Genomic DNA, 12,280 nt, shown 5'->3' on the forward strand with positions numbered 1-12,280 from the left:
GCAGCTGTCTATCGTTGTCTCTGATTGAGAGCCATACTTAGGTAGCCTGTTTTCCCATTTCGAGTGTGGTTGATTGTTTTCTGTCTCTGTACCAGACAGAACTGTTTCGTTTTTTTGCTCGTTAGTTTGTGTTCAGTTTAAATAAACATTAACATGGACACGTACCACGCTGCATATTGGTCCGATCCTTCCTACTCCTACTCCTCCTCCTCAGAAGAAGAGGAAAACCGTTACAGCCAGCTTAAGTCAGTGCTTGCCTGTTGAGTGTGATTATGGGTGGCCTGCCTGGTCCGGAGCAGACCTGCCTGTTTGTGAGAGCTGTCTTGGACAGTAACGGCTCAATGTTTTCTATGTAGTTAAATTACTAGTTGAACTTGCAGGTTGCTAACTCAGGATTCGATACTGTAGCCTAGCAGTAGCTCAGGGATAGATAGTGTTATTTCTGTTGACGGGGATCCAAAATGGACTCTCTCAGGAAATTGACATAAAGGAGATTGAGCTTTCAGTTGTACTGAACATTATGAAGAGATATTTGTGTATTGTCAGTCCCGGCCTGTACACCCTGTTCACTCATGACTGCAAGGCTAGGCACAACTCCAACACCATCATTAAGTTTGCTGATGACACTACAGTGGTCGGCCTGATCACCGACAACGATGAAACAGCCTATAGGGAGGACAACAACCTCTCCCTCAACGTGATCAAGACAAAGGAGATTGTGGACTACAGGAAAAGGGGGACCGAGCATGCCCCCATTCTCATCAATGGGGCTGTAGTGGAGCAGGTTGAGAGCTTCAAGTTCCTTGGCGCCCACATCACCAACAAACTAACATGGTCCAAGCACACCAAGACAGTCGTGAAGAGGGTACGACAAAACCTATTCCCCCCTCAAGAGACTGAAAAGATTTGGCATGGGTCCTAGGATCCTCAAAAGATTTTACAGCTGCACCATTGAAAGCATCCTGACGGGTTGCATCACTGCCTGGTATGGCAACTGCTCGGGCCCCCTGACCGCAAGGCACTACAGAGGGCAGTGCTTATGGCCCAGTACATCACGGGGTCAAGCTTCCTGCCATCCAGGACCTCTATACCAGGCGGTGTCAGAGGAAGGCCTGAAATTGTCAAAGACCCCAGCCACCCAAGTCATAGACTGTTCTCTCTTGCTACTGCATGGCAAGCAGTACCGGAGCGCCAAATCTAGGTCCGAGAGGCTCCTAAATAGCTTCTACCCCCAAGCCATAAGACTCCTGAACAGCTAATCAATTGGCTACCCAGAATATTTGCATTGCCCCCTCCCCCTCTGGAATGCTGCTGCTACTCTCTGTTATTATCTATGCATGGTCACTTTAATAACTACCTACACGCACATATTACCTCAATTACCTCGACACCAGTACCCCCTGTACATAGCCCCATTATTGTTATTTACTGCTGCTCTTTAATACTTTATTCTTATCTTACTTTTTTGGGGGTATATTCTTAAGAACAAATTCTTAGTTTTCAATGACGGCCTAGGAACAGTGGGTTAACTGCCTTGTTCAGGAGCAGAAAGACAGCTTTTTGTCAACTTGGGGATTCAATCTTGCATCCTTTTGGTTACTAGTCCAACACTCTAACCACTAGGCTACCCTGCCACTCTGTAAATCTACACACAATTATGGGGTATTGTGTAAGGATGTATAGTATAAGGATGTAATGTAACAAAATGTCGAAAAAGTAAATGAGTCTGAATTTTTCCCGAATGCACCGTAGATATAGGCAAAGAGGCACACAAGACACTACCATGCTTTTGAACTCAACAAAGCTAAAATATTAATTTTACTTACACAATTAGACAGTCAATTTACCCTATTCACATCCCGGACGACCCCACAAAATCGATTAGCAAAAAAATGAAAAAAGCATAACTTGTAAATTTGTAAAATACCTTAAAATGAGAAAAAGCTGATGTTTTTTTTGCCTGTTTGGGTTTACTGGGTGAATTAAATTGACTTGGAGCTCCATACAACAGATCACAAGGTTATGTAGAGAGGAACGTGTCCTATTCATGAATTAGGCCAAAGTAATCGGACAAGCGTCAACATTTAATCCCCTATGCTCACTGTGTAAAGTGTCAATACAGCTACTTCATTAGTTGTCACATACACTACACACTTCAGGACATTACTTTTACAGCAGGTTTGACTGTAACCCAAGGTAGGATTTAAGGAGGGGAAAGGGGCTACTTAGTCAGTTGCACAACTGGATGCATTCAACTGAAATGTGTCTACCACATTTAACCCAACCCCTCAATCAGAGGTGAGGGGGTCTGCCTTAATCAACATACACATCATCAGCACCCAGGGAGCAGTTGTGGTTGGGGGTTAACTGCCTTTCTCAATGGCAGATCTTTCCACCTTGCTTGGGGATTCAACCAGCGACCTTTCTGTTACTGTCCCAACGCTCTTAACCGCTTTGCTATTTGGTAACTGAGAAACTGGGTTTTATATGGGCATTTATAACAGACTTTAGGGGTTTCTGATACTAACCAACCCCAAATATACAGAAAAAAAGGGTAATACTGGAAAGATCATGCCATTCCAATCACACAACACAGACTTGACTGAGCACAGAACTCATGGACTGTGTATACAGGAAGCCCAATTCTGATATTTTTTTCCACTTAAGGCCTTTGCAGTCTGTATGATTTTAGACGTCTTATACTACGATTTTGCCATTCCAGACAAGTGTCCAAGTCATGGGCAAATTCTTAGGTCGTAAATGATTGTAGGACATCTTGGCTCATTCAGGGTCTAGGTCTGCGGATTAAGTACCGCTATGTGCGGTTGTAGGCTCAGACCAAGTTCTGGCGGTGTCCGTGCATTATGGCAAGTGTTACGAGCCAATCCCGGTGACTGACCAATAGGAACACGGCCAGCACTGAGTATGCACACAATAATACGACTATTTTGAATAGTCAGATTTACATAATTGTTAGATTTAAACATTTACATGCTGTGCAAGAAGAACGATTTCCCTAATAATCTTGTTCATATGACACATCTCTAATATCAGACTACCTGAGGGGATTTTGATAAATGCACAAAATTGCTAATCAAAGTAAATGTTCTACCACAATTACCATTTTATTTTGGGGAAGCTTATTTGATTTTGAGTTCCGACAAGTTTGTATGTGAAAACTATTTCTAAGATGCATACTTTCAGTTTTTCCCAACTCGCGTCACTTACGCATTAACAGAGTGAGGCTTGCGCTGCAGGTGCTGGCACAAATACACTGCTGCAGTTGACATAGCCTACATTGGCTAATGTAGCTTCGCAAGCCAATCGCAGAGAACTGAAGGAAATTGTACAATCTGGCCAGGTTGATATCGAGATTTTAATTTGGTAACATTGCACAGTGTGACATGTAATAATCATACATCTGAATCCGACATAATCCGAGTCTGCAAAGGCCTTAATTGGTCTTTTGACCAATCAGAGCAGCTCAAAAAAATATCTGATGTAAAAAAAGATCTGATGTGATTGGTCAAAAGACCATTAGTGGAAAAATGTATCTGCCTTTGTAAATGCAGCCATGTTGATTTATCTATCCGATCTGACCTCAGCAATCCTTGGCCCACAACAGAGATCACATGGTCAAGGAGCAGCACTTAAACCCACTCATGGGTCAAGAAGGACTGTGGTTGGATGGCTTGTAAGCCCCTTCAGACCTCTTTCTAATGGAGTCATACTGTAATGTGTGCCCCTCCACATCAGAAAGGATCTATGTGGTCACATGTGGACAATTCCATTTTTAGAGCTGATCAGATGCAAAGTTTGATAATAGAATTACAGTTTTGTGCTGTCATTCGGTTACCAAACTTTGCTTCTGCACTGTTCAAGTAAATGTGTTTTTGTAAAATGTTCTGTTAAAATGGTTAACGGTAGTCTTTGTGCTTAGAGTTGTATGGTTTGTTTAACTGTGTAATCATTGTCTCAGCATCAAGTCTCAGCATCAATCTGTTACTGTGGAATTTCCAATGGGCATAGCTTTGAACAGGAAACTAGGGTGCATCGTTCTGTTCCTTTATTTAATGAGTACTTGAGAACAGATTTCAGTCTCCTGGCCTGACCTGGCGAGCCGCATCACCCCTAATTGAAAGAGTCCAGCACATAACCAAATAACACATCTAGAACTTGCTACCAGACAGTGGACTTTTCTAGCATTACCACATACTTTTGACAACCAATATAACACAGCAACGAGTCATGACACTTGGCAAATCTTGAATTTTGACCTTGGAATAAATCAGTAATACCCTATGGAATAATCAATAAACCCCAGCATTCAGTGTGTTTACAGTATTGTATCCTTCCAGTCCCTGATCATGTTGCTCTCTTTCCTCTGGTCTAGGAAGTCTCGACAGAGAGCCTGTATGAGCCTGCCCTCAACAAACACCCAGTCATCCATGAAAACAGTAGTAGACACAGTAGCCCATCTTTGAGGGACAGTGCCAAGTGGAGAGGCTCAGATCCATGTACACCCACGGTGAGTTCAACCAGATGTTCAACAAACTATCAATACACTAACTAACTATTGTAACCCAAACCCTAGGCAAGTTGTTGCATATCAATACACTTGCAAGTTTGAGAAAGAAAAGACCACCTATAGTTGACTTTCCAAATAAAGAGGGACCTAAAGTAGTATATCATACCTCAAATCAGGCCAATAGCTTCCAACACACTGACGTTATGGTCTCCAACAACAACAAACCAGTCAGACACTGCTTGTGACCTGTGACTGCAGTCTGCTGCTAAAGCTTCAGGTCACTGGATGGGTGCCTGAAAACCAACATTTCTGTGTTAGCCTATATGAACCTCTAGGTTCATCAGGGTATTCTGAAATGATTTCAGCAGACCTACTTGTGTAACACATTACGTGTGCCAAATCAATGCAAAGTTTAAAATCATAAAAAATCCTACAATGTGATTTTCTGGATTTTTTTTTCTCATTTTGTCTGTCATAGTTTAAGTGTACCTATGGTGAAAATTACAGGCCTCATCTTTTTAAGTGGGAGAACTTGCACAATTGGTGGCTGACTAAATACTTTTTTGCCCCACTGTATGATGCACCAGATAGATAGAACACCACCCTCCGGTAAGACGGTATATTTGTAAACCACAGCTGGTGCATGAAATCTAAGGAAGACTCAAGATTTTGCTCACTTGAAGTAGAGTATCTCATGATAAGCTGTAGACCACACTATTTTCCAAGAGATTTCATGATTTTTTTTAGTGGCTGTTTATTTACCACCACAGACAGATGCTAACACTAAGACCGCACTCAGTCAGCTGTATAAGGAAATAAGCAAACAGGAAACAGCTCACCAAGAGGTGGCACTCCTAGTGGCCGGAGACTTTAATGCAGGGAAACTTAAATCAGATTTACCTAATTTCTATCAGCATGTTAAATGCGCAACCAGAGGGGAAAACATTTCTAGATCACCTTTACTCCACACACAGAGGCGCGTACAAATCTCTCCCTCGCTCTCCATTTGGCAAATTTGACCATAATTCTATCCTCCTGATTCCTGCGTACAACCTAAAAATAAAGCAGGAAGCACCAGTGACTTGGTCTATAAAAGTGGTCAGATGAAGCAGATGCTAAACTACAGGACTTTTAGAATCACAGACTGGAACATGTCCTGGGATTCTTCCGATGGTATTGAGGAGTACACCACATCAGTCACTGGCTTTATCAATAAGTGCATCAAGGACGTCATCCCCACAGTGACTGTACATGCATACCCCAACCAGAAGCCATGGATTACAGGCAACATTCACACTGAGCTAAAGGGTAGAGCTGCCGCTTTCAAGGTGTGGGACTCTAACCCGGAAGCTTACAAGAAATCCCTCTATGCCCTGCGACGAACCATCAAACAGGCAAAGCGTCAATACATGGCCAAGATTGAATCATACTACACAGGCTCCGACGCTCGTCGGATATGGCAGGGCTTGCAAACTATTACAGACTACAAAGGGAAGCACAGCCACGAGCTGCCCAGTGACACGAGCCTACCAGACGAGCTAAATCACTTCTATGCTCGCTTCGAGGCAAGCAACACTGAGGCATGCATGAGAGCATCAGCTGTTCCGGACGACTGTGTGATCATGCTCTCAGTATCCGACGTGAGTAAGTCCTTTAAACAGGTCAACATACACAAGGCTGCGGGGCCAGACGGATTACCAGGACGTGTGCTCCAGGCATGTGCAGGTGTCTTCACTGACATTTTCAACATGTCCCTGATTGAGTCTGTAATACCAACATGCTTCAAGCAGACCACCACAGTCAATGTGCCCAAGAACACAAAGGCAACCTGCCTAAATGACTACAGACCCGTAGCACTCACGTCCGTAGCCATGAAGTGCTTTGAAAGGCTGGTAATGGCTCACATCAACACCATTATCCCAGAAACCTTAGACACATTCCAATTTGCATACCACCCAAACAGATCCACAGATGACGCAATCTCTATTGCACTACACACTGCCCTTTCCCACCTGGACAAAAGGAACACCTATGTGAGAATGCTGTTCATTGACTACAGCTCAGCGTTCAACACCATAGTACCCTCAAAGCTCATCACCAAGCGAAGGATCCTGGGACTAAACACCTCCCCCTGCAACTGGATCTCTGACTTCCTGACAGGCTGCCCCCAGGTGGGGAGGGTAGGTAGCAACACATCTGTAACGTTGATCCTCAACACTGGAGCTCCCCAGGGGTGCGTGCTCAGTCCTCTCCTGTACTCCCCGTTCACCCACAACTGCATGGCCAGGCACGACTCCAACACCATCATTAAGTTTGCTGACGACAAAACAGTGATAGGCCTGATCACCGACAACGAGGTGACAGCCTATAGGGAGGAGGTCAGAGACCTGGTCGGGTGGTGCCAGAATAACAACCTATCCCTCAATGTAACCAAGACTAAGGAGATGATTGTGGACTACAGAAAAAGGAGCTCTGAGCATGTCCCCATTCTCATCGACGGGGCTATAGTGGAGCAGGTTGAGAGCTTCAAATTCCTTGGTGTCCACATTAACAACAAACTAGATTGGTCCAAACACACCAAGACAGTCGTGAAGAGGGCACGACAAAGCCTATTCCCCCTTAGGAAACTAAAAAGATTTGGCATGGGTCCTGAAATCCTCAAAAGGTTCTACAGCTGCAACATCGAGAGCATCCTGAACGGTTGCATCACTGCCTGGTACGGCAATTGCTCGGCCTCGGACCGCAAGGCACTTCAGAGGGTAGTGCGTACGGCCCAGTACATCACTGGGGCAAAGCTGCCTGCCGTCCAGGACCTCTACACCAGGCGGTGTCAGAGGAAGTCCCTAAAAATTGTCAAAGACCCCAGCCACCCCAGTCAGACTGTTCTCTCTACTACCGCATGGCAAGCGGTACCGGAGTGCCAAGTCTAGGACAAAAAGGCTTCTCAACAGTTTTTACCCCCAAGCCATAAGACTCCTAAACAGGTAGCCAATGGTTACACAGACTATTTGCATTATGTGCCCCCCCAGCCCCTCTATTACACTGCTGCTACTCTCTGTTTATCTTATATGCATAGTCACTTTAACTATACATTCATGTACATACTATCTAAATTGGCCCGACCAACCAGTGCTCCCGCACATTGGCTAACCAGGCTATCTGCATTGTGTCCCACCACCCGCCAACCCCTCTTTTTACACTTCTGCTACTCTCTGTTCATCATAGATGCACAGTCACTTTAACGATACCTACATGTACATACTACCTCAATAAGCCTGACTAACAGGTGTATGTATATAGCTTTGCTACTCTTTAAAAAAAATGTCTTTCTACTGTTTTATTTCTTTACTTACCTACACACACACACACACACACACACACACACACACACACACACACACACACACAAACACATACCTTTTTTTGGCACCATTGGTTAGAGCCTGTAAGTAAGCATTTCACTGTAAGGTTTACACCTGTTGTATTCGGCTCACGTGACAAATAAACTTTGATTTGAATTAGCCCGACTAACTGGTGTCCCCTCACAGTGGCTACCCGGACTATTTTCATTGTGTCCTGCCACCCGCCACCCCCCTCGTTTATGCTGCTGGTACTCTCTGTTTATCCTGTATTGTTACGGATACAAGTATCCTGAGTGTGTATCCTGTGTGTATTTCTTTTCTCTCCTTCTCCCCTCTTCACAGGTGGCAATCATCATTCCCCAATCAGTCATCAATCAGAAGATACACCTCCTCCTGTTTCCATTACTCAATCACATCCCCTTTCCCTTGGTTTATAAACCCAGTCAGGTGTTTTCTCTGTAGCTCGATCTTTCTGTGTATCTCTCTCCATCTCTATTTGTATGCAGATATCTCTCTGTTTTTGCAACTACATTTCACTTTGTCCGTTATCCTGTGAGTATTGTTTTGTTATGGTGTTTGACTGTTTGTTTGATGGTGGGAAAGGGGGTACCAAGACAAGTTGCCCATGGACATACACTACCCGTGGGTAAACTTTGTCTAAATACCCTAGTTAAAACTGGGCGGACCACCCACTGTATTTTTGGTTAGTTAGCTGTATTGAAGTAGGCTAGTCTAGCTTAGGGGGGTGGGTATAATTTGTGGAACGTTCCAACAACTTCGTAAATAACAAGGTTCCCAACAAACAACGCATACAGAGTCGTATAACAGTAGAATGAGATACCGGGTAGAGAGTGAGCTGTGTACACCGCTTAGGGGTGTTTTTGGATATTTGTTTATTTCCTTGGGTCCAGCTCAGCCCCTTTTCCAGCTCCCCTTTACCGTCTGTTTAAAAATAAACCATGAGTGTTTGACGGTAATTTAGTTGTCTGTGGTTTTTCGTTCTCACTGTTACTTTTTCACTATTATACTTTGCATGAGTTGTTATGGGTCTCATTACCATCCCCCCTCGACTGCCAGGCCAAAGGGATTTTGTTTACCTAATACCTATTTTTACTTAAATTGCACAGTTTGTTAGGGCTTATCAGTACGCATTTCACTGTAAGGTCTACACCTGTTGTATTTGGCACATGTGACAAATAAACATGTAGCTCAGGACCTGAAGCAAGGATATGCATATTGTTGATAACATTTGAAGGGAAACACTTTGAAGTTAGTGGAAAAGTGAAATTCATTTAGGAGAATATAACCCATCGGATCTGGTAAAAGATAATACAAACAAAAAAACATATTTTAAATGCAAGAGGCCATAATATAGTACTGCAGTTTATAGGCACAATTTAGATTTTGGCCACTAGATGGCAGCAGTATATGTGGAAATCAGGAGTATTTGTACAAACAAGATGGCGCCGACAGAGATGGTCACCTCAATTAGAGTCCTTAGTAAACTATGCAGTATTTTGTTATGTATTATTTCTTACATTGTTACCACAGAAAATCTTAAGTCTTATTACATACAGCCGGGAAGAACAATTGGATAAAATCGCGATGTCAACTTACCAACGACCAGGAATACGACCAGGAATACGACTTTCCCTAAGCGGGTCTTCTGTTTGGACCACCACCCAGGACAATGGACCTTATCCCAGAAGCTGACTCAAAACAATGGCGCCACAGAAGGGGCAGACAGAGCGGCCTCCTGGTCACGCTCCTTAGACGTGCACATCGCCCACCGCTCCCGAGTATACTGCTCGCCAATGTCCAGTCTCTTGACAACAAGGTAAATGAAATTCAAGCAAAGGTTGCCTTCCAGAGAGACATCAGAGATTGTAACATTCTCTGTTTCATGGAAACATGTCTCTCGGGATATGGTGTCGGAATTGTTTCAGCCACCGGGCTTCTCCATGCATCACGCCGACAGAGAAACTCCTCTCTGGGAAGAGGAAGGGCGGGGGTGTATGCTTCATGATTAACGACTCATAGTGTAATCATTACAACATACAGGAACTCAAGTCTTTTCTGCTCACCCGACCTAGAATTCCTAACAATCAAATGGCGGCCATATTATCTCCCAAGATAATTCTCGTCAGTTATCGTCACAGCTGTCTACATTCCCCCTCAAGCACACACCAAGACGGCCCTCAAGGAACTTCACTGGACTCTATGTAAACTGGAAACCACATATCCTGAGGCTGCATTTATTGTAGCTGGGGATTTTAACAACGCAAATTTGAAAACAATGCTACCTAAATTCTTCAACGCTGGTCTGACCAATCGGAATCTACGCTTCATGATTGTTTTGATCACGCAGACTGGGATATGTTCCGGTCAGCCTCATAACATCGATCTATACACTGACTCAGTGAGTGAGTTTATAAAGAAGTGCATTGGAGATGTTGTACCCACTGTGACTATTAAAACCTACCCTAACCAGAAACCGTGGATGGATGTGGAATTCCCACAAAACTGAAAGCGCGAACCACCGCATTTAACCATGGAAAGAGGTCTGGGAATATGGCTGAATATAAACAGTGTAGTTATTCCCTCCGCAAGGCAATCAAACAAGTGAAATGTCAGTACAGGGACAAAGTAGAGTCGAAAACAAACTAAACACCTTCTTTGCCCGCTTTGAGGATAATACAGTGCCACCGTCACGCCCCACTAACAAGGACTGCGCCTCCCCTCCCCTCCTTCTTCGTTGTTGATGTGAGTAAAACATTTAAAAGTGTTAACCCTCTCAAGACTGCTGGCCCAGATGGCATCCCTAGCCGCCTCTTCAGAGCATGCACAGACCAGCTGGCTTGTGTGTTTACGGACATATTCAACCGCTACCTATCCCAGTCTGCTGTCCCCACGTTATTGATGGCCACCATTTTTCCTGTACCCAAGAAGGCAAAGATAACTGAACTAAATGACTAACGCCCGTAGCACTCACTTCTGTCATCATGAAGTAGTTTGAGAGACTAGTCAAGGATCGTATCACCTCCACCTTACCGGCCACCCTAGACCCAATTCAGTTTGCATACCGACTCAACAGGTCCACGGACAATTCAATCGCCATCACACTTGCACACTGCCCTATCCCATCTGGACAAGAGGAATACCTGTGTAAGAATGCTGTTCATTAACTACAACTCAGTATTCAACACCATAGTACCCTCCAAGCTCATCAAGCTGGAGGCCCTGGGTCTCAACCCCACCCTGTGCAATTGGGTTCTGGACTTTCTGACGGGCCAACCCCAGGTGGTGAAGGTAGGAAACAACATCTCCACTTCACTGACCATCAACACTGGGGCCCCACAAGGGTGCGTGCTCAGCCCCCTCCCGTACTACCTGTTCACCCATGACTGCGTGGCCATGCATGCCTCCAACTCAATCATCAAGTTTGCAGATGACACAACAGTGAAAAAAACAACAACATTGCAGTGCTTCGTTATGTGGAGGATTATGTTAAAAGAGACAGCTGAATGAGAGCAAACAGGGTGTCTGTTGAGTGTGCCCCACCTGTTTTGACCCTACCTGTTTAAAAAAATACAATTAAAAAGTAGGCTTGTTTTGGATGTAATTCTGGCATTAATTCATGTCACATATCAGTTGAGCAAACAATGTAAAAAAACATTTGAGTTAATAAAGTACCATACAAACTTGGTCTTCTTTGAGTAAGGCAGCTCCAAAATGCAGCTGTTTCAGCCTAGCTCAGTGATTTGTGTGGTGGAGGGGCTGCCAGCGAAAGCACACAGAGTAGGCGTTGTTAATCATGTTAATTGGCTCAGGGTTCTGTCACTCGTGGACATTGTGTCACTGCAGAATTTACGGGAGAGCAAGGCTGAAGATTATGGATATACTGACAAGATACATTTCTCTCTGCCCTAACAATGGGAGTCATTGATTTACAGAAGAAGTGCTTATCCAAGAAGGCTCAAGGTCATCAAAATGAAGTCAAATCACGTTATATCTCCCGTAGCTTTAATTGGACTAATCATGTCAACATCATACTTTCAAAATCTTAGCTAACAAGCAAACAGTCATCATCATTAGTCACATTGACAATGTACTGGAAAATCCTTTTCAATCCTTGCCGTATGAAGAAAAATTAAAGATATCATCGGCCATTGGACATAAACATTACATACCAAGTCAGAAATCGCAAATTCTACATTGTTCTTGGAAGGAAGCAGTGGCTAACTGCAAGCGTCGCAAAGCAATCACTATTATGCTTCCCCTGCCTGCGATTCGGTGGAGAGGGTGTGGTTCAAGTCTGGGTTTAAGGATTTAAAACACCTGTCTGAAATGGTCTCAAAACACAAGAATTGTGCGTAACATCTAGACAACG

Source organism: Oncorhynchus nerka, linkage group LG22, assembly GCF_034236695.1.
Source record: "Oncorhynchus nerka isolate Pitt River linkage group LG22, Oner_Uvic_2.0, whole genome shotgun sequence".
In the NCBI taxonomy this organism is placed as follows: Eukaryota; Metazoa; Chordata; class Actinopteri; order Salmoniformes; family Salmonidae; genus Oncorhynchus; species Oncorhynchus nerka.